At 36.3% G+C, this 24,117-nt stretch overlaps 1 protein-coding gene across 1 annotated transcript in view; it reads left to right on the forward strand.

Moving 5' to 3' along the window:
- The window catches only part of LOC131065039 (protein CHLOROPLAST J-LIKE DOMAIN 1, chloroplastic), a 149,056-nt gene that overhangs the window by 41,198 nt on the left and 83,741 nt on the right, over positions 1-24,117 (forward strand). The window lies entirely within an intron of this gene.

The following is a 24,117-nucleotide window of genomic DNA, read 5'->3' on the forward strand; positions in this document are numbered from 1 at the left end:
GAAAATATCTTTCACTTAAGCATTTCATTGGGCTATTTATAAGCATGGAGTTTTAAATTGCCGTGGATTTTCTTTTTGCTATGAATAAAATAACTGGGCAAATAAGTATGGTTATGGTTCAGAATAAAGAATATTTCTTGGTGTGCGAATAATATTAACGTGACTCATGGGATTCTATAGTTTGAGGTTGCAAATATTAATGCATATGTTATAGTGGGACCCGAAATATTTTGGGAGGTTATAAGGTTGAGTCGTATTATCTCATGAGACCGTTGCCGTAAATATTATAAGGTTGGGGATTTAATGAATCACTAGGAATAATATTACGGCACCCTATATTATAATCAAACATTGAAAGCTGAAGGAAAATATTAATTCCGTGACTATATGAGACTTGGGTAGTAAGCTTGTTTCTTTCAGGCGTGGTGGTTATTATTAGTTCGAGGTCTTGGTAAAAGTTATTGTGAAGCCTATTTTTGGGGCATGAAGTTTTAATTGAAGAATAATAAAGAATCGTGGAGTTTGTGGGCATGCGCGTAGCATTTAAAAAAAAAAGGCTTTCGTCGAGCCTTTTGAAGTGTGATTGTGTAGATAGGTGCGATATATAGTGTGTGAGGTGTAATGAAGGTTTGTGTGGTATATATGTGTGCACACATGAGAAGCAAAACTTAGATATTAAAAAAAATATGAGCATGCATATCAGATGAAATGAAGAGCGATTTAAATTCATATTGACTGATATACAGTCGTGTGCCTTGAAGAAGTAAATCCAAGAAAATCTAATATAGCTCTGATGTGCAACACAGTCATGTTATATGCTAGAAGTGGGGAGTAGAACAAGTATGAGAAGAGGCGATAGAGTTGCATTAAATAGTAACACTATCATGGGTAGTCTATCGCTCAGTATAGGCGTGTGATTTTGAGAACAAGAAAAAATCTATCCTAGAGTGGTCGATGTGAAATATGTGATGGGAGAGTGGAGCTTATTTTTGAGGTGTGCTGATCGAGTTTATTTTTGAAGTGTGCTGATCGAGTTTATTTTTGAAGTGTGCTGATCGAGTTTATTTTTGAAGTGTGCTGATCGCGTCAATCCCTTCTATAGTGTATGGCCTCAGTTATTGGCGTGAGATATGGGTGTTTGTTTGGCACCAAATCCTAATTCAACAAGCTACAACAGTGTATGTGCAGAAATAAAAGGTTTGAAGATCATTTGTCCAGGTTTGTCTAAGATTCAAGTGCATTTTCAAAGTCTGTGAGTTGGTGCTCAATTTGAGGTTGGTGCCTTAGAGAATCAGAGCTGGTGCTTCGAGAAGAGTTGGTGCTCTGTGTGAGTTGATTCTCTTTGTGAGTTGGTGCTCATTTGTAATTTGGGTTGGTGCCCAATTTCAGTTATTTATATTCTTTTGTGCGTCGTGCTTTTTTACCCAAAAGGATTTTCCACGAGAAATTTTGGAGTTTGTATTTTGTTGTTTGCTATTCTATGTTTTATGTGGTTCCATTTTTAAAAAGTTGAAAATACTGATTCACCCCCACCCCTTAGTATTTTCTGTGTGCTCTTCAAATGGCACTTGAGGTTGATGATAGAGACCTTACTGTTGAAGAATTGTCAAATTACATGAGTGGTAGGGGAAGCTCTTTTCTTTCGCACTAGATATCTGAGGAAGAACCACTCAGTCACGAAGTCCCAAAAATTGGAGTTTCACTTGCATCTTACAATTTACAAATTTCAAATTTACAACTATTGATACAATATGGTTTACTTACTAACTCTTGAAAATCTTATTTTATAGGTTCTTGGTGGGGAGATTAGGGTGAGAATGTCCCAAATATTCAAAGATTAGCCCAACCTTGTAATGCTGCTTCTTGTGAGCACAATTATAGTCGATTTGAGGCCATTCACACAAAGAAATTGAATATATAAAGTCAAACACGCTTCAATGACCTTGTCTTTGTACAATACAACATTTGGCTTCACATAAGAAAGGTGGAGGACAAATTAGAGGAAGTCTTTGCTTTGGACAATATTGATCCTTATAGCAATTGCACAAGACTAGATGGGGAGACCCCATTGTTTATTGTGGTTGATATTCTTGATTTGGAGAGGCAAGCAATGAAGGATGTGGTTGCAACAAAAGGAACTATCGGATTGCCATTGGATGACATTAATGAGTTAGAGGAGTCATTGCCATCTAGTTGTAAGATGGAGGTCGACCTGGAGCCACAAACATAACCTTCTTTCCCAAGTGAGGTGCTGTAGCAGAGTGCAAGGATTATACCTTTCCCCAAGTTTTCACTAGTTTTGGGAAGAGGAAGATGTAAAATGTTGTAATATGCAATTTTTGAATTATGATGATGATTTTTAAAGGCAATTATCATAAATTCATGATAGTTGCCAGCTAACTATTGTAACAAGATTTCACATCATTTCAAATGAATCAAATTTAATAGAAGACACTTTTGTACTCGTTGGAAATCTTTTGTTGTTGAACTTCCCAAAAAAAAGTGTTTTGAAAGAAATCTAAGAAGTTTTTTAACTTGTCAAGGTATTTCTAAGTCACAAATTTTGGGTCTGCTGAGTTTTTGCCAAGTCAGAGCCTGCCACTTATGAATCCAATCACTGCTTCTCCATTGCTATTGCAATATACAATGCACTGTTATTACTTGCAGATTTCATGGAGAAGATTATGTCACTGTGGGGTGTTAAGAAGAATTTATTAATTCAAGCAAAAGGTACACTTGAGGTGTCTATAGAATAATATCTGCTCTTTTAAAAGGACAAACCAAAATAGTTACAGCAATCTGCAACTGCAAGCAACCTACCACAGAACCTCACCTACACAATCAACAATTCTAACAATAAACTAATAAGTTTCATCAAACTCTAACAAAAACATTAACACAATACAATATATGATCAAGTCTAATTAGGGGTCTCTCTATAAAAATAGAAACACCCCTCTTATTAGAAAGACTAAGAGGCACCTAGAAGATGTTGCCTTAGGAGAAAAGATGAACACTTTATCCTTATATGCATTTTAAAATCTTTTTTCATTATGAATATAATCTTTTTATTTACCAAAGAACAAAATATGCAAAAAGAAGAATTTATGTTTCAAAGGTTTTTAATAAATTGTATGTTTCTTATCTCAAGAATAAAGATTGTTAGGGAGCTTTAAAATATATTTGGAAGATTTGAGTTGCCACATTTGGATCTCAAGTTCTCAACGTTTTATTGAAACTCCCTGGAGGACTAGTTAGAAATTCAGTAAGAGTTTATGGGAGAAATAAAGCATGTGGAACAAAGGCAATATTGGAAGGCCCAAAAAGAGTTGATTAATGTAGAAGGAAGATTGCAACAAGATCTAGCCAATATTAATTTGCTGAATACATGTACTAGAGACAAGAATGATGTGAGAAGTTTTTTGGATCATCAAGCTCAAGGAGCAAAAACTAGAGATAAAGAATTAACTTAAGGCTAATGAATCTTTCAAATATCTTTTCAGGATGTTGAAAGCAGTGTTACAAACCCGGATTCGCCTTGGACTTGGCAAGCTGATTTCGGACTTGGACTTGGTGCCTAGACTCGACAAATTGAAAAACACAAGAAATTCAAAGATTTTTAAGGATTTAAAACTTGTTTCTTGCACCTTTTAATAAATAAACCTTAAATATACAATAATCTCATGAAATAGAAGCTATTTTGAACACATACACAAGTATACATTGATCACATAAATATAAACTCTAAACACAAATTTTTAGCTGAAGGAAATAACACATTAGATATATAAATAGTGTCAAATGTCTACAAAGGTCATGGAATATGAAATCCTTGGCATCAAAAGTTTCAAACAAATATCAAAATAAAAGTTAGAAGTTTTTTGCTCAAAGGAGCCTATATCACTCGACACCTCAACCCTCCTTCGTGTGCGCCTAAGATAGGTCCTGGATGATGTTGCAGCCATGAGATTTGCCTATGTCTCAGGATCAGGCTTAGTGAAATCCACATCATCCTCCTCCTCTAATGGGTGTCCTCATGCTCTAACCTCCTCTGCCAGGGCTACTACCTCTACCTCATGATCCGCTTGATCAATCCATGCCAAGTCATCATCGTTGAATACAGGATCATCGATCTTAGTGATCCACTTTGACTAGGGATCAACCTCCTCTAAATTGAGAGGAGACATTGCAATGCCCAATATCTATTAATGACGGAGGCGAAGTTTGTAATGAACATACACAAGATCATTCAGCCTTTGCATCCTTTGCATTGACTTTTCGAGTGTATGTGCTGAAACATACTCCAATTGTACTCACATTTTGAAGCACTACATGGCTGGCTCAAGATATGAACTGCAATCCTCTGTAGATTTGACACTTTAGCACCAAACATCTCCCACCATGCATCTGAAATGAGAAGAAATAAAAATCAATTGTATTCTATAACTTTGAGTTTATTAATGTAAAATGGTAAAAGATAGAAAAGTTTATTACCTAGTTGCATTAGTGTCCGATTTTGCTTGCATATGTCTCATCCAAAGAGGTCTCCTTGTGCATTCCTAGACATCTCTATCTCATGGATTATGTGTGCTCCAATTGATGAATCAGATGACATTCGCTCTACAACTGTGTAGAGCCCACTCAAGACCTCCCCATTGGCCTTAAAATCTCAGCAAAATTGGAATGTCGCAGTAAGGTAGTAGGCAGCTGCATGTAAAGGCCTATGAAGTTGATGGTGCCATCGTCGATCAATGATGTCCCATATGGCAACATACCTAGCCTCATCCCCCGAATAAATAGATCTAATGGCTTCCTTTGCCCTATCTATGCCCTCATATATGTAGCCCATTGTAGGCTTTTCTCCATTGACAATTCGTAGAACAACTAGAAGCTTTGCGAACTGCAGTCATTGTGAAACATTTAGTTAAAATTTTTAACAATGAACTTAAATAAGTGTGAACAAAAATAAGAAAATGAAATGGAAATAAGAACAAAATTATAATGGAAAGTTACTTGTACAATCTGCTTGGCCGGTTGCCAAAAGCATGGTGATCAAAAAACCGATCAACCACATCAATCGCTGTAGTGGTCTTTGTGTATGATGAACTAGACCGCTCCTCACTTACAAACATGTGTCTCAAAGTGGCCTTGGATTGAAGCAAGGATTGCAACATGATAAAATTGGTTGCAAAGCGGGTAATTCTTGTATGAGACAACTTTTTCTTACTTCTGAAATTCGTCATAAGGTTGATAACCCAAGTATGATTATATATTTATTTACAAATATTTCTTGCGTGCTCTATACATGTTTTGATCTAGGGATTTTTACCAAGATCCTCCAATATGAGGTAATGATAGTGAGCAGCACAAGGTGTCCAAACAAGGTGGGTTGCCTCTTTATAAGAAGTCTACCTGCAACAACATAATTTACTGCATTATCTGTGACTCTTTGTACCACGTTTTCCTCACCCACCTTGTCCAACACTTCCTCCAACACACCACAAAGAAACTCAACATTTTTTGTGTTTGTTTAAGCATCAATCGATTTAAAGAGCATTGTGCCACCTGAGAAAGAACAAAATCAGTGATTCAGTAAAATAATAATTAAAATCTTGAACATTAAATCAATGGACTTTACAAACTACAATTACTTGAGGAAGAAACAATAAAGTTCAGCAGTGTTTATTTCTTCTATCGGTCCAACGATCAGTCATGATGGTGCAACCCTTCCTCATCCATATCTCATGCTGCTCATCAATTGTGGTCTTGACATCAGCCATCTTTCTTTTGAGACAAAAGAACACCTTTTATCTCCTCATCATTAGGGGCTTTGAACTCTGCACCACAAATAGTAATGGTTTCTATCATATTTTGCCAATAAGTAGATCCCAAACAAATTATATAGACAAAATATGCAAGTTATCAATCGATTGTGGTGTCTTAGTCAAAACATAAAGGTTTATGCCTTCACTAGTGATTGTTTTTTAGATTGTACAATTACAATTAGTGTCTCTCCCTTGCTCACAATCCCCATAGTAACCCATGTCTGATTGTGGAATTAGATCAATCAATGGAGCCTAATTTTCTGGGGGCATCCACCTCGACAATGCTCACACTCCCCCCCCCCCCCCAAAATGCTCTCCCATGACAACCCTCAACATATTGCAATAATGCAAAATGTTGATACCCTTGCTTTGTCCCAAAAAGGGTAAAATGTTGCTGATTTTGTGGACTAGGAAGTCATTTCAGATGACTATTCTTCCTCTTGGTCTACCTCTGAGTGCCCCTTGAGGATGCCCATCTTACTGTTACTAGGATTGCCCCTTATTCGCCTTTTAAAGAGTCTTCTCCTAATTCCCTTGTTTCCCCCCTTGGTGGGATTGGTTTACCTGAGATTACTGAAAAATGTGGATGAGCTCCGCAAGGCATATAATATGTAGAACAAGATTATCACATGGCTGCTGGTTCAACTGAACACTACAAAGGGTAAAATTAACAGGCTTGAGGCTCTGGCGAAGGCGAAAGCAAGGGTTGGGGATTGTTCTCTTGAGACTAAGGATGAGGTGGTTTGGTCTGCATTGCATGATCTGGTTGAGATACCTAATAAATGGGATCCCTTGTAAGAAGTTTATGTCTAGAAAGCTAATGTGGTCTTGGGGGAGGATAGGAAGAACATGGAGATGTCCATCTCCATTGTACAGGCTAAGCAGAAGATCTTGATGTGTAACATGGATGAAATTGTTGGTCTTAGTAGGGAGATGGCTAATAAGATGACGACCTTGATTCATGTGTTATAGCAAGATTTGGAAAGGAAGTGTGCCAAGTGTAAGAGGTTTGCGAAGGTTGTTGCTAGTACGTTGGAAATGTCTGGCAAAAATTCTATTGCCAATGTTGATCCATAGGTCACTACCCCTCGAGAAGGGGATTTCTAATGTTAAAAAGCTGTCCTTTCGGGAGTTGTTGAATGTTCTTAATTAGGAGTGGGTGGCGGTTAGGAGCCCCAATATGTTAGGTAATCGGTAGGTGCCTGTTGGGGCTTGTGTTTCTTTTTTGTGTGTTGCTCCGTTCGGTTTTTGTTTTTTCAGCTGTTCCTGGTCCGTAATGCTGAGTTTTCTCACATCTCGTGAGACCCCCCTTTTCTGTTGGTTGGCTGTTATGTAAGGGTTCGAGCCCTTTCCTGATTTACTTAATCAGAACTTTAAACATTAAAATCTTAAATGTCACATACTCTTAAGTCTTAAAAGCAAAAAAAATCAATAGATATAGAAATCAAATTATGCATTTTAAATAAAAAATATTAATGATTACCTGGCTGCATGGAATGGAATGGTGCAGTAGAACCAAAAATCTCCAATTCCACTTTTTGCAGCATCATGCTTCTTCTTGTTCCAAACCATGCTCTCAGGTGATGGTTGGGAACCCGAAGTCGCTCGTTGAGAAAATTATGAATCTACTTGGGATTTATGTTTATGATTTTGAGGCCCAACACTCTTCACTAGCATTGCCACTAGTCATGGATCTAGCAAATGGAGGAATTGAAAAACTCCCTCCACCAATGTTTGCCATTTCTTCCCTTTGCTTCATTTTTAATTCTTTTTTCTCTTCAAAAACCTCTATTTGCATTTGTACTTCACGTACATCAATGGGTGCTAATGTGCATGGTTTAGCATTATGCATTGGTATTTGCGCAAGATGCTATTTCAACCCATTAATACTTCTCCCATTGTATTTTGTTTAGCAATGCAAACATGTGATTTCACCTTTTTTTGTTCCGGGGATGGTATGTTTCCAAGCAGGATTCTTTTGTAACTGAGGTAGACATTATACTCAAAATTTTGGATCAATTTATAAATGAATGGTAAGCTGCAATAAATTATAAATGATAAAAAAATAGCATTACACTTTATAATTGAATTAAAAAAAAGAAGAAGAAAAAACTAAGAACAATTAGGGTTTGTAGATAAAGAATTAAGGAAAAAAACAAAAGCAGCAAGGGTTTGATTATTTAATAGCTAGGGTTTCTTTTTTTCCCATTAACCTAAAATGAAATAAAATAAAAAAATGTACCAAAAAATGGAAGTTTGAAATTAAAATAAAACAAAAAGCAACAAAAAATATTAACTTACCTCTTCAAATTTTCTTGTAAAATGAAGAAATGCAGCTCCAAATGAGTTGTGGCCTCCTCCAAATCCTTCTTGAGCTCTTCTAAATACGTCAATACAAGCTACTATCCTGCCCCAATGATCTTCAATCAATATTTTGTCTTCAATCAACTTGTTGGTTTTTTCTTCAATGTTTTATTATTTTTGCTCAAATTATTGTTTTTCTCTCCAACTTGTTCTTGAAAACAATATGAATGACCTTTGGGGATAAAAACAACAAATATAAGTCTTTTACTTTTGACTAAGTTTGTTTTTTTTATTATTTTTTGACTTTTTCTCTTGGCTGAGCAGCAAAGTCTTGGGCTTGGGACTTTGCAAGTCTGCCAACCTCTGTCAGGCTCGGTGAGTTCGAGTTTAGAGTCCCGTAGACCCTTCATATGTGACTCACCTCAGGACTCAGCAAGACTCGGCGAGTCTTGTAACATTGGTTGAAAGCTAAACATGTAGTAGAGAAAGTTGAAGAAATTGAAATTGAAGAAGTATTAAATGAGCATGGTGACATAGCCAATGATATCTTTTTTTACAAGAATTTGTTCTCTTTTCAAGTTAGTAGTAGGGACTTCAAAATTTTAGGGGTTAATGGGACAACCAAGGCATATGAAAATAAAGGCAATATAGAAGGGCCAAAGATTGCATCAATATCTATCCGATATTGATTTACTTAATAAATGACTGTAGATGATAATGCTGTGAGAGTTTTTTTGAATTATCAAGCTTAAGGAGTTGAATTGACTTGTGGGTTTAAAGTTTCCATTTTTTTTAAAGAATGCTGGAAGCTATTCATGTGAGAGAAAGTTGAAGACATAAAAAATGAAGTGATAGTATTCAATGAGCATGATGCCAGTGCAATATGTTTCTTTGAGTAATACACAGATTTACCATGTGAGAGAAAGTTCACAAAATTGAAAGTTAAGGGAAATAATTTAATGAGCATGGTGACATGGTCAATGATTATCTTTTTCTACAAGAATTTGTTCTCTTTGCAAGACAGTGGCGGGGAGTTCAAAATTTGTTAGGGTTTTAAGGGAGAACCAAGGCATGTGAAAAGAACGGCAGTATTGAAGGGCTGAAGAAAAGTTGACTTATGTAGAAAGAAGATTGCAACAACATCTAGCCATTATTGATTTACTTAATAAATGGCTATAGATAAGAATGCTGTGAGATTTTTTTGAATTATCAGTCTCAAGGAGCTCAAACTAGAGAGGAGTTGATTAACTTGTGGGTTTTAAAGTTTGAAAACAGCTAGGGTTTGATTATTTGATAGCTACTAGGGTTTCGTTTTTTCCCATTAACCTATAATGAAATAAAATAAAAAAATGTACAAAAAATGTACAAAAAATGGAAGTTTAAAATTAAATTAAACTAAAAACAACAAAAATTATTAACTTACCTCTTCAAATTTGCTCCAAAAATGAAGAAATGCAGCTTCAAATTAGTTGTGGCCTCCTACAAGTCCTCCTTGAGCTCCTCTAAATACGTCAATGCAAGCTATTAACCTGCCCAAATGATCTTCAATCAACCTATTAGTTTTTTCTTCAATGGCATACTATTTTTGCTCAAAGTACTATTTTTCTCTCCAACTTGTGCTTGAAAACAATAAGAATGACTTTTGGGGGTAGAAACAACAAATATAAGTCCTTTACTTTTGACTAAGATTGCTTTTTTCAATATTTTTTTTCGACTTTTCCCTTGGCTGAGCGGTAGAGTCTTGGGTTCAGGACTGGCGAGTCTGCCAACCTCAGTCAGGCTCGCTGATTCTAGAGTCCTGCTGACATTGCAAATGCGATTCACCTCGGGACTTGGCAAGACTTGACGAGTCTTATAGAGTCTTGTAACACTTGTTAAAAGCTAAACATGTGGTAGAGAGAGTTGAAGAAATTGAAATTGAAGAAAAAGTATTAATTGAGCATTGTGACATAGCCAATGATATCTTTTTTCTATAAGAATTTGTTGTCTTTGCAAGACAGTAGTAGGGAGTTCAAAATTTTAGGGGTTAATGGGACAACCAAGGCATATGAAAAGAAAGGCAATATAGAAGGGCCGAAGATTGCAGCAACATCTAGTCAATATTGATTTACTTAATAAATGACTAAAGATGATATTGCTGTAGAGTTTTTTTGAATTATCAAGCTTAAGGAGCTCAAACTAGACAGGAGTTGAATTGCTTTGTGGGTTTTAAAGTTTCCATTTGTTTTAAAGAATGCTGAAAGCTAAACATGTGACAAAAAGTTGAAGAAATAAAAAATGAAGGGAAAGTATTCAATGAGCATGATGCCCTTGCAAAATGCTTCTTTGAGTAATACAAAGGTTTACCATGTGAGAGAAAGTTGACAAATTAGAAAGTGAAGGGAAATTATTCAATGAGCATGGTGACATGGCCAATGATCATCTTTTTCTACAAGAATTTGTTCTCTTTCCAAGACAGTAGTAGGGAGTATTGAAGGGCTGAAGAAAAGTTAACTCATCTAGAAAGAAGATTGCAACAACATCTAGCCAATATTGATTTACTTAATAAATGACTATAGATAAGGATGGTGTGAGAGTTTTTTTGAATTATCAAGCTTAAGGAGCTCAAACTAGAGAGGAGTTGATTGACTTGTGGGTTTTGTAGTTTCCATGTTTTTAAAGAATGCTGAAAACTAAACATGTGAGAGAAGTTGAAGAAATTGAAAATGAAGGGAAAGTATACAATGAATGTGATGACATTGCAATATGTTCCTTTGAGTAATACAAAAATTAAAAATGTGGGAGAAAGTTGACAAAATTGGAAGTGAAGGGAAAGTATTCAATGAGCATGATGACATTGCAATATGTTTCTTTGAGTAATACAATAATTTAATATCTTCACCTGGCAATAGCAAGGGTATTGAACTAAATAAGACAATTTGTGAAGAGGTTGTTGCTAAGAAAACTAGTAACAGTGAATCATCCAAGTTAGAAGGAAAGGCAACCAAAGACGAATCATTTTAATGCAATCAGAAATTTTAAAGATTACAAATCCACTGAATTCGATGGGTTTCATCACTTTCAAGTTGAATTACAAGCATAACTTTGAGTTTAATAATGATGAATTATATGGTTTACATAAGAATGTTCTATGAGATGACCTTTTTCCATTTTGACAATGATATCTCTTAAAGAAGTGGACAAGAAGCTAAGGGTTGGAGATCTATTACTTTGCTAAATGTGTCATTTAAGTTTTGGCTATCATCTCAGTTTTCAAATTGAAGAACATTCTTGCTAGATTGTTAGAAATTGTCCTTGTTTGTGGAAGATGCATTTCAAGAAAGCTTGTGATAGAATACGTGGAGCTTTATTGGGACACATTTTTGAGGATGGTAACGGTATCGGTTAAAGGTTATTTATCACAGGTTGAAATTAATGGAGGCTTGTTGGAGAAATTGGAGGCTGATAGATATAAGATGGGGTGCACATGAACTCCTTTCTGTTGGTTGCTAAAGCCATACATTATCTTTTTTAGAGTTGGTAAATTTGGGCCATAGGTAAAAGCATTCGTGTTTGTAAAATCAAGATTAGCTCCCTGCAGTGTAGTTTGCTGACAATATTTTTTGTTCCAGTATTGGAAAGACAACATATAGAGTTCGCTAATGGCACTGGATATCAAATGCAATGCTTTAGGTCAAACTTCTTAGCACAAAAGTCTTACATGCTGGGTTGCAAGAAGAGACCACATAGTGATTGGTCAGTCAATGATGGCAGTGGCACGAGCCTTTTTGATTGCAAGATACTTAGGGGTTCTTTTTGCTCTAAACAATTTGTTAAAGAGGTGGAATTCGGTAAATGAAAAATTCAAGGGGAAACCAAAAGTCCAAGCGTAACATTTCACACTAGAAGGTATGTCTCAGGTTTGTCAAAAAATTCTCTCCTATTGTAGCATTATCATGCTTCTTGTTGGATGTTTTTTGATCCATATTGACTAATTGTATTAAATTGTGTGAGAGTTTTTGCGGCTGGATAAGCAAGATGCTAGAAAAAGACATTTAGAGTTGTAAAACATTGGTGCTAGTTGTAAAAATATTGGAGATACTGGATTAAAGGGCCTCCAGCAACAAGGATTTACTCGAGCATTGAAGTGAGTTATAAAATCTAGATGTGGTCAACCTTGTTGGAGGGTTATTATTAGAAAGAACTGCATGAGAGCATATCATAATAGTAATCCTATTGGAAGTTTTCAGTGAAATGGAGCTTACTTTTGGTTATTTTACAGTTAAAAAATGAAGCTTCCTTTATTTTAAATACTACTTGGAAAGCCTAGAAACAAGTCAAGCATTTTGTCTACCCAACAATATTTACCTAAATGGGGAAAAGATTTCAGGCTCTCAGATTATATGATAGAACTTATTCTAGAAGAAAAATGATTTAGATTGTTTTGGGGAATTCTCTCAATTAGCTTGGGAAAACATACATTCTACAAATTATGGTGAAATGTATTGGTTGGTTGGGGAAGTGTGCTGACTTGGATAGGTTTAGAAGAATGTTTAGATTGATAAATAAGAAGAAGATAACTTATTACCTTTCCAAAGTCCTAATACGTGCACATGATGGAATTTCCTTCGACTAGGATGAAAACATTTGGCTTGATATACATGGTCTGATTGATCATACCGCTTCATTGAGATTATGAATAAAAACTTATATCATCTTTTGATTGGCAAAGATAAATGCCTTTATAAAGTTCATGAGATCTGGAATTTTCCAACATTGTCTAAGATTTGAAATAGAGGTGAGATTTGTTTTGGGCTTCTTGTCTAGAATCCAAAAAATATTGTTTATATTGGTTGCTTTTATAGTGAAAACTTGGTTATGAACTTTTAAAAGAGCTAGAATGAGTGTAGGAATTACTTTGTTTGTAGCAATATTGTAATAATCAAACAAGACTTGTTTGATTTCCATAATCTTAGGTTTTTGGAAAAACATTCTGTATGATTCTTCAATATTTGCTCAAATAATATTTAAATGGAACAATATCTGCAATGTATCTGTTTGTGGCATCGAGCATACCTAGTTTTATTAGAATGATATCTCAGTTATTAATTATTAATGGTCAATATTGTATCTTGTTGTAAATATTAGATGTTTCTAATTTTGCTTCAGTTATCGATTGTTTCATAATGGAAACATCGATCTTGTAACTCTATAACTGATCGTTTGATCATTCATTTAATTCATTCAATTATTTTACCAATTACTTGTGTAATACAGTGTTAGAGAAGAGGCAAATTTTATTCGAATTTTTTTATAATTCTAAATTTTTTTGTCGTACTAGGGTTTTTGGTTCATCACACCTGGAGCCTGTGTGTGTGTTTGTGGGTCGGATTCATCTCTTCAAAAATAAAAAAATCGCGTTTGTTCTTTTTTGACTGTCAAAGCCCATGCGATTTGTTTGTTATCTTCGATTCGTGTTCGTGGTTGGCTTCATGTGTATTTGCATCGTTGTTTTTTGTGTTCCCGTGTGTTTGTGACTCCTGTGAATCGCATGTTCTTCTACCCGTGATTTAACTCATGTGTGTTTCGTTTTTCACGACCGTTTCTGCGACTTGCGACTGCATGCGACGGGTTTCTCCTCATGTTTTGCACGCACGATTTCTATTCGTAGCGACTTCACTCTGCAACAGACGCGATTTCCAACTCTCGGCTAGGGTTTTGTCATCGTCTTTGTAGATCCTTAAACATTTTTCAGGCGCCTAGGGTTTCCATTTGATCCTTTGTTTTCTTTGCGGCTAGGGCATCCAAATTTCAAAAACAATTGTTTGATATCTTCTGGGTAGATTTATGGGTCTTTGTCAGTTTTTTTGGGTTGTTTGAAATCCGTACAATGGGATCTGTGCCTGAACATTTTTTGGTCTGCCTCAAAATTCATGCAAGCTTTCTGCCTCAGTTTTGTCCATTACGTGTCGCGTTTACGCGAATTCACGCTTTGGCAATCTCTTGCCTCGATATTCGTGTCATCATTTCAGTCAACCAACATTGACCTCAATTTTCGTGATGGCATCTTTGATGAATATTCTGCTTGAGAGGAGTTAGAAATTCAGTGGCAGAAATTACAATACCTGGAAGCAGCGGATGCTCACTATCTTTGAGTATCGTGTCATCGATCAGTTGGTTCTTGAAAAGGCCACCCGTCCTTTTGTAGCCGATCCTTATCAATCCAAGTTTGATGAGCAGAATCGGGAATCTGTCATGGTCATCGAGCTATTAGTGACTGGGGATCAACTTCCTCAGATACCTACCAGCAAAATAGCTGCCGAGATATGGGAGCACCGCAAGTCGCTGCATGAGACGTTTGATAAGAGCAGAGCCTTCTTTCTGAAAAATATGCTCTTCTCTATAGTCATGGATGAGCGAAAATCCCTTCACGAGCATCTCAATCAGATCAAAGACATCCGTGTTCAGTTAGAAGGCATCGGTCAGACTATGGAGGAGAAGGATATGGTAGTTATCACATTGAAAAGTCTGTCGAAGTCCTATGAGCATTTTGTCAACACTCTCAACATCACTTCAACTGGTGTTGATCTCAAGTTCGCTGATCTTTGCACCAAACTTATGCAGCAAGATCGATGGAAGCAACAGTATGAGCTCATCCTCTACAAAACAAGCTTTCACAACCAAATCCTTTCATAAGGATAAAGGCAAATTTCAGTTTTCTCAGCAGAAACCCTCTGCTCCGTCAAAAGAAGGCTCGAAGAAGAAAAATATTCAGTGCAATTATTGCCATAAGTATGGTCATATGAAGCTTGAGTGCTATAAACGCTTGGCTGCCTAGTCCAAGCAAAGTAGTTCATAGCCTAAAGCTAGTGTAGCGGAACACACTGAGCAGAATGAGTCTGCCTTTTAAACCTTCATGGCTAAAAGACCTGCAGAACATGTGAAGTTTTTTGCTTGGTATATAGATATAGGTGCCTCATGCCACTTCACTCATCACTGAGATTGGTTCACTGATTTTCAGCCTTACTCAGATTCAGTTATTTTTGGAGGGGAAGAGTACACTGTTGTCGGAAAGGGCAATGTGCAAATTCAGTTTGGAGGGAGGAAATTGATTTTCCTCAATGTGTACTATTTTCTAAAAATGGAACTCAACCTTCTCTCAGTCAGTCAAATTCTGAGACATTCTCCTCGGCTCGACATGAGCTTCAGTTCACATTAGTGCAGTATCATTGATCGAGAGACTTAGTCTATTGTTGCCGTGGGTCTTGTGGATCATGGTCTATTAAGACTAGTTGACTCTTTCATTTAATTCATTCAGTTATTTTACCAGTTACGTGTGTAATAAGTTTTTGATATTCTATTGTTTGCAATATCAAGAAATATGTTGTCGTGGATTTGGCAAAAATGGGATATATTTTCTTTCAAGAATGAGGGCAGAGGCCTCTTGAATTCACAATTAAGATCACACTTTCTAATGTTGTATTGCAGGATGAGCTGAGGATGTCACAACAAAAACAAGATAGTTTCTTAGAACTGGGTATTACCCAAATAAGAGAAATTCAAATTTGTTTAAATTGGGTGTGATACAGGAGCACCGGTCTAGTTCTTACCGGTTGAGCAGTTTTCAGTGGAATTGCTTGAGATCATGGCATTTCTTCTTGTTTGAGTGTTTAGCGTTGTGGTTTTGGGTTTATTCCCTTGTGTTCGTGATCTTTGTCATGTTCGAGTTTCATGGCATTTGGATTTAATCCTGGTGAGTTATTGATTCGGGTATTGGCCCGGTTGATATGTTCTTACCGGTTACTCTAGCAGTGTGTTGAGTGAAGTTAGATCGGGTTGCGGTTGATCTCTGTGACTTGCGGATTGTTGATTAATGTTTCTTGTGCCGTGTCCGATGTTCCCGGAGGACCGCGCATTGTTTTATGCATTTTGGAAGTTGTTCTTAGTTATTGGAGCCGACATGTTACCGTTGCACGTTTCATGAACCGGTTGGTCTTTGGGGTGACTTGATTAAGTTGTATTTATTTGCAGATGGTATAAATGGAGGTTTGCGAATCATTTGAGAGGACAAAAGTTAGAAGATAGAAGACAGAGTTTAGAGATTGAGCGAAGATGTAGATCTGGCGAGATTTTGATCTGGTGGATTGAGGTCGGAAGGCTGAGGTTTGGATTAGGATAGAAGCGGCAGACTGTTTCTGGAGGCTGATCTGATATGTGGATGATCTGCGGATATTGTAATCGTGCTGTAAGCATTATTTGTATCCTGGACTGTGATCCAACATGTGGAATGTGTAATTCTTCAGACTGTAATAAGATTTGTTCATCTTGTTTACCGGTTATGTGTTTTGTTATGTTACCGGTTGTTCTTTCTGCTGTTTCTGGCATCTTGTTACCGGTTACCGGTACATTTTGCATGGTTTATGTGTTAGGCTGCAAGGTTGGGCTGTCCTTCATTGGATCTCCCTACCTTGACTGCACCAGGGTGGATGACTACCAAGAGCTACTTTGCCATTAATGGCGAATAGAGATGAGAATGACTTTGAGCTTAGAGTAAGGCCTCTAGAGGTTGAGGAGACATCGGCTCTTAAGCAAAATCTTTAGGAAGAAAAGGAATATATTGAGAGCCTTATGGCCTACACTAAGAATCATTGGTTAGTTGTTAATGATTCCACAATTCAGAAAATGTCTCAATGGGACAAATGAGGATGACTGCAAAGATATAGTATCAGCAGTGCAGACTTGGAGAATCGAAATTAATTTTTTGGAATAGCATTGGTACCTTATGTTGTTCTAATGAAGGCATAATGATGGTCATCCTAATCCCCCATCAACAACAGGGAAATGTGTATGTAATGATGACAACAGAGTTTCTATGAATGAGGTTCATAGTATAATTTTTAAAAGGAGAACAAGAGTAGATGTCACAAGTCTAGATTAATTGAACAGGCAGCTCAATGGAGTTTAACTATTAGCAATCTGATGAGTTTCTGGGAGGTTCTGAAGTGAAGGTTGATCTTGGTGGTGTAAAGTTTCAAAAGACAATTGGTAACTTTTCTAGCAGTATAGTCGGCAAGGAATGAAATAAATAAGTTATGGTCGGCTGTGTAATAAATAATTATGTTTTGTATTTGTGTGTTTTAGTCTCTGACCTGTTGTTAGTTGTCGGTTAGTAGTTACTGACGGTTGCTTGCCTCAACCAACATTGGTCTACTATATATGTGTACTTGTTATTCATAGTTGGGGACTGCTCTTATGATATCTTTTACTCATTGCATATCTGACAAATGGTAATAAAGCTATATCTTTCTGAATATGTTTGCAAGTAATTTATTTTACTATGTTCTATAATTTTGTATTTCTGTTTACTCTGTAAATCTGACAATTAGAATACCTGAGTAAACAAGGACAAAAACTGCAGCTGCAAAAACTATGCACAAATGTTCTGCAATTCTGGTTATTGAATGTCCTTACAGAATAGAGATGTTGAGTCTTGAACACTCCTCTCCTTTCCCCCATTTGGTTATGTTAACCCAAAAATTCTTTCCTTATGGTAATAATGCTAGGGACCTAATAATGATATTGCTTACCTATGTGTATGGATGTGATCCCTGACACATACTTCATTGGTGCCTATGTGTGTGACACTATTGTAACCATCATGTCATCTCACATTCGTGTTTATATAAAAAATATATATTCAATATACTTCTCATGATTGGCTTTAATTCTGTCAAGTCATGTTAAAGCTATGCAATTCAATCAGATCATTACCGCTGCAAAGTGATTTCCAAAATATCCATTCTGCTGCAAAAATATCACTTCCTATTATCCTCATTTAATGTTTTATTTTTCTGCTAATAGACTGGGAAATCCTGTCAAGCTGAAAAAATATGGGAGTGTTTGGTAGCTACAGATCCTCAAGCCTGCATGGGATGAAGCTATCTGAGGATGGGACACTAAAAGAGAACACTATGCCAATGCAAACCAAAAAATTGTGGTTACACACTAGTTGAAAAATTCCTGTTTGAGTTTCTGAACCATTGGATCAAGATAAAAGACAAACTTTAATTCAGATCCTCAAGGCTCTATGGGATTAAGTTATCTGAGGATGGGACACTAAAAGAGAACACTATGGCAATACAAACCAAAAACTTGTGGCTACACACTAGTTGAAAATTCCTGTTTGAGTTTCTGAACCATTCAATCAAGATAAAAGACAAACTTTAATTCAAATTATTGTTTTTCTTTTTGCCTACTGTGACATATTTCAGTGGTTGGGATGCCAGAAGCTGTAATTGCCAGTGGTCTTTGTGGATTAGTACAAGCCTGAGATTAAGGCCTACGAACTCATAGTGAGCCATAAAGAGCCATTAAGAAGTAGTTTCAAGGCGTATGATATTTGATGACTAATAGTATTAAGATTTATGATAAATCTTAGTTCTCTAATTAATAGTAGAAAAAATAAGTGAAATAGAATAAAAATATGTACTGATGATGACGATGATAACAAATGAACAAGATGAAATGTCCCTGCTCCATACCATTTCAAAACACCTGGCGGGCTCCTTGGTGTGCCTGACAAACTGCAGTGCAAAAATGGCAAAAAGTTCAGGGTTCGCCTTCTTGTAGACATGGCTAAATTTTTCTTGCTTTTAGTGTAGATTAAGATGCAATGAATGGAGAACAAACGTAATTTAGCAATGCTTTTAGCTGTATTATTCTTGCATTTTAATTAGGTAATTGGTATTTTATGCATTTGACATGTGGATGGTTGGTATAATTTGGTGTTTGAGGTTTGTTAATTGAATTATTTTTAATGAATTAATTTCTTTGTATATAAAAATTTGAATATTGTGGAGACAAATATAGGCTTGCCCTCGGAAATGCCTTCCATTGTTGCTCTCTTTCCCTAGTGCTATAACAGCTCTCAAAGAGCTTCTTGTAATGTCCTCTTCCTAACTAGCTCAGTTTGGTGGACAATTAGCCTATCCAGTGTGTTCCCGTAGGCTAATGTGTTAGGGTTCGGGAACTTTGGAGACAGTTGATCCAATGGGATGGCGGTATTAGAGGTGTAGTTGAGCTCTAACAATTATTATGAGCATAATGCCCTTTTTTGGAGTGATTTTGATTGGGTTCTCCAATACTTACTATTTTTAGTAAGTCAGTGCTGGAAATTGATTGAGCCAGCTAGCAAGGTTGCTATTTTTAGATATGTTGGTGGGGAGCTGTGGATATCAATATTTTGATATTTAATATAGTTATGTGATTTTGAATGATGATGAATTAATATTTTAAAAGATTTAACTTTATCACATTTTTAATATTTAATAATGACTATTTGGGGTGGCAATATTAAAGTAAAGTGGTAATTTTTAAAAATGGGCCTTTTGGTATTAGAGGTGTAGTTGAGCTCTAACAATTATAATGAGCATAATGCCCTTTTTTGGAGTGATTTTGATTGGGTTCTCCAATACTTACTATTTTTAGCAAGTCAGTGCTGGAAATTGATTGAGCCAGCTAGCAAGGTTGCTATTTTTAGATATGTTGGTGGGGAGCTGTGGATATCAATATTTTGATATTTAATATAGTTACGTGATTTTGAATGATGATGAATTAATATTTTAAAAGATTTAACTTTATCACATTTTTAATATTTAATAAAGACTATTTGGGGTGGCAATATTAAAGTAAAGTGGTAATTTTTAAAAATGGGCCTTTTGGAGACATAGATGCCACTTTATTAAAGAGTTGATTTTATTTAATGTTTTAAAAAGGTAAAATAGAAGAGGCCAACCCCCTTCTTGGAGGATATAAAACGGGTTTTGGGAGTCCATTTGTGGTATATGCTGAATTGGATATTTGATATTGCTTCTTATTTGGAGGAGATTGTTCTTCCTTTGGTTTGTGGGAACTAAATCCCTTTTAGGCAACATTCTTCACGTTGTTGAAAGACACAATCTGGAGAATATCCTAATGATTTTACATAGAGATCACAACTGAGTTTCAATGGTGTTCGATATCTTCTTCTTGCTCAGTTTTCAGAGGTGCAAAGTGTTAGAGATTATTCACGAGGGCTGATTGAGGAGATTTGCAGAGTTCATTGCAGATGTTTTGGTCTATTCCTTGCTGGTGGTACTTTCTCGAGGAGGCCGTACTTGCTAGAAAGTGGTGTATTGGACCCATAGAGGGGTTGACTGGGGTTTGTTTGCTGCTTTTGAGTCTCCCAAGGTTCAAGAATACAGAGACTTTAACACTTTGGCCATAGAGGATGATTTTGGAGTATGGCATCCATTTCCAGGGAAGCCAGAATGAATGTTTTGTGAACTGATCAAGCCATTTCATGGCTGCATTTTCTGGGTAGGTTTGAAATAAATATGTAATGCTACTTAATGATCAGGGTTGCTCTTACATTTGAGAAAAAATTGTATTATCAGATCAGAAATAAAATTTGGAATCTTTAGCCTTGTGTATTTCTGAGTTCTGAGTTTGCTGCAAGCATTTCTATTATTCTGCACTTCATTTATTTTTCAAAAATATATGCAAACTCAAAACAAAACACACAAAAAAAAAACTAAGGCAAACAGGGCAGCATATTACACTTCTTCTCCTGCACTGTGTAGGCTTTCAATGTCTCACAAACTTGCCTTTCCCTCTTGATTATTCATGATGGATTTGGTGGAGATTCTTTGCAATTCAACTAATGATGAACCAGGGTATTTGATTTGCAACTAAGTTGTGGGCCATTCACATCCATAGGTACCCACTTTTCCTAGTGACAAGAAGGTCTTCTTTGTTCTGCATGAAGGGAAGGTTTTTCCAAGTGCATTGTGGGTTGTTTCTTTGGGGAAGGATGATATTTCAAATCTCTGCCACCATTCTTTTCGGGCGGCGCACGGTTTGCTGGAGCAAGGTACACCTCCTTCAAAAATGTCCTTTGCTGTTGTGGTGGCTAAGGGAATAGTAAATTTTGGATGTGAAGAGGTAGATTGAACAAAAAGGGAATTAATCTTTAGTCTAGGGGTGGCATAAAATTACTTAAATGCTCTTCTTCAACCCTTGTTTTAGTTTTTGGTAATGAAATGTTGGAAGGTAATTACTACTTTTCTGAAAAGGATTTGATTTGCCACTCCAGTTGCTTATGGCCAAGTATTGTGGAGATGCACAATTGGCTGTACAGCAATTGGCAGCTTTGCATGAGTCCTTTGGAAGTATATCCCTGTATGTCGGCTTTTTTAATTGCAGTTTTTGAATCCACTAAGAGTAGAGATTTCATTGTCAATGATCAGATCTGAAATTGGGAAATGCTTGAACTTCTTACGAAGCCTTTGTTTTCCTGAATTCATTCACTTGATGGAATTTTTTCAAGTGATGCCTGTGAGTAAGGCTTCCTTATCTTGCCATATGGTTTTGGATCAATTCTTGCTTTTTAGCTATTGGAAACACTTTGGGGAAGTTTTTGTCTACAGTACTGCGATTTCTGCTTTCTCTCATACTACTTTGGCCCATATCTTGGCTGAGTCGGACATCCCCAGAAACCTTTTGTCTGATGTTGTGCTGAAAGGGCCAGGACACTCATGGAAGCAACATTTGGATAATGAAGGCCTCATTTTTCACTGCCACATGTGCTTTGCCGCAAGTCATGCTACTGCAGATTACTCTACCCTCACAAGTGTCTTGGTGTTGGACACTCTTCCCCATCACTTAATTGTGGTGGGTTCTTTGAACGAAACTCAGTCATGTTACTGCAGAGATCACAGAAGGCTTCCTTAGTGATTGAAGGGAAGCCTCCATCTACTATAGCTTCGGTTGTGGAGCCAGCAGATCAGATTTCAATCAATCCTACATCTCAAACGCGGAGCAGCAAAATCAGAAGCTCCAACTGTCTATGCAATATTGCACATTTTGGAAGACTTTCTGTGCCTTACTTCTGGCAAGATTTGGTATAGTATTTGGTGACAATTCGTTTCAAGAATAAAATACATTTTTGATGAATCTGTAATGTCATTTATCAATTTTCTTCATGAAGGTTGACAACACATGCTCAAGGGTTTTGAATCCCACTGAATCAAGCTGGTATCATTCAATGGAATAGAGTAAATGGTTAAAAAAGGAACCACCATTGGGATTGCAAAAATCTATATGGAGTATACATTCTTATCTTCCTGTGCTATGAGGGCAAAGCAGCCTTTATACTGTTGATGTCTTTTTACAGATATTTTCTGTAGCTTATATCTCTTTGGTGTCAATTTATGTGATGCCCATACATATTGCAATCATCATCTCTTTTAATATTCTGTGATGTCCCCATCTAAACCCATAGACAATGAACAACAACAACAAATATTTGTTAAGTGAGAAAGCTGTGATTAAAGACTATAATATGATTAAAGACTAGTCTAAAGATGGCCAATGACCATTAAGTATGGAACGATGAGCATAGTCTTTGATGACCACACCGTAATTGACAACAATAACTAAAAGAAACAATAGGCAATTAAAAAAAAGTAACTATACAAGGGAAAAGTGACCAATATATTGAAGTCAAGAAATAGTAATACAACCGTCCAAAGCCAAAGTAATTATAACAACTCATACATCAATGATCATCAGCGGTAGCATTTGATAATTAGGTTGTAACACATTTATTAGCATACGTATTCAAGACAATCCATGACCAGCAAGTACGTTGAGTAGCAATAATAACCACGTGGATATGAGCAAAACACGATTATGCTATGATTAAGGAGATCGACCAACTATGATATCAAATATCATTACACTAACTACCGGTAAGATAAATTAGCATCTGAAGGTACATCAAGACAGCGATACACAAGAAGAATCAAATAATAAACGAATATGATTATTAGACAAGATCGGATAAATTCAAGAGGTGCGATTAGTGATAGCTATGAAAGATGACAACATGAAGGGACGTGGGATGTGACTAAACACTTCATCTTGGCTAGATATAAGAAGAATTAATTCCTCCATTAGAAAGGAAGTTTGTTTTTGGGGGGTATCTCTTTATATCCTATTCGGATTGCTCAGTATGAGGGATTGACCTTGAGGCAACAGATTGGTTGCACATAGAATACGTTCCAGATCAGAGAAGCCACCACTGTGCTGCAGGTATTTTAATTAAATCAGGAACAGCATCATCTTCATTCATCGCATGTGTAATACACAGATCAGAAATAGCGTTTCAGATTATCATTACAGGCCTACCGAAGCATACAAGACAGTGCATATTACCAGCAATTACAAGGAAGACATCTCTGTGTACTTGTCATAATTGGAACACAGATCATCAATCGGGTCAGCGATTGGAACATATACAACTAAGTGTATGTCATATTGAATATCAGAGACAGCCACTGTCCAAATCGCCTTAATCATATCAAGGTGGCTGCATCATTATTGCCATTAGATCAGTTTTACATACCTGAACGATAATCTTACCATTGTGCATTAAGCAGTGATATATAGAGAAAGTCATCTTGCATACATCTAATTGATTAAATCAGAAATAGCAGTGATATTGTCTCATATATTACATCCTTTGCATAACATAAACATTATTAGTGGTATCATAGAATAACATCCTTTGCATCATCTGAGAAATGAGGAAAGAAGTCTCTTGCAATTGATTGATTTAGTTAATGGTTCCCTAATTCATATAAAATAACAAAAGGGGACGTTACATATTCATATATATGAATACACACAACACAACTTTAATGATCTGTTTGATCTCCGACTCATAAGTAGTCAAACACCATAAATGTATTAGGAAGATGATAACAAAGACAATTTTACTATTTTATCTGTGAAGGAGATAAAATTCTGAATGAACAACTCTTTCTTGCTATTCAAAGGAGTTCCAGAAAGCAAACAATATCCGATAATGGTGATTGGAATTAATAACGAGGTAGCTGTAATAGGGATGATTCCAGCAGAACCAGTGCTACAGGTTTATCCTAACAGTGCTCTTCCCGGTGAAGTCATG

The sequence above is a fragment of the Cryptomeria japonica genome, chromosome 11 (assembly GCF_030272615.1).
Source record: "Cryptomeria japonica chromosome 11, Sugi_1.0, whole genome shotgun sequence".
Lineage (NCBI taxonomy): Eukaryota > Viridiplantae > Streptophyta > Pinopsida > Cupressales > Cupressaceae > Cryptomeria > Cryptomeria japonica.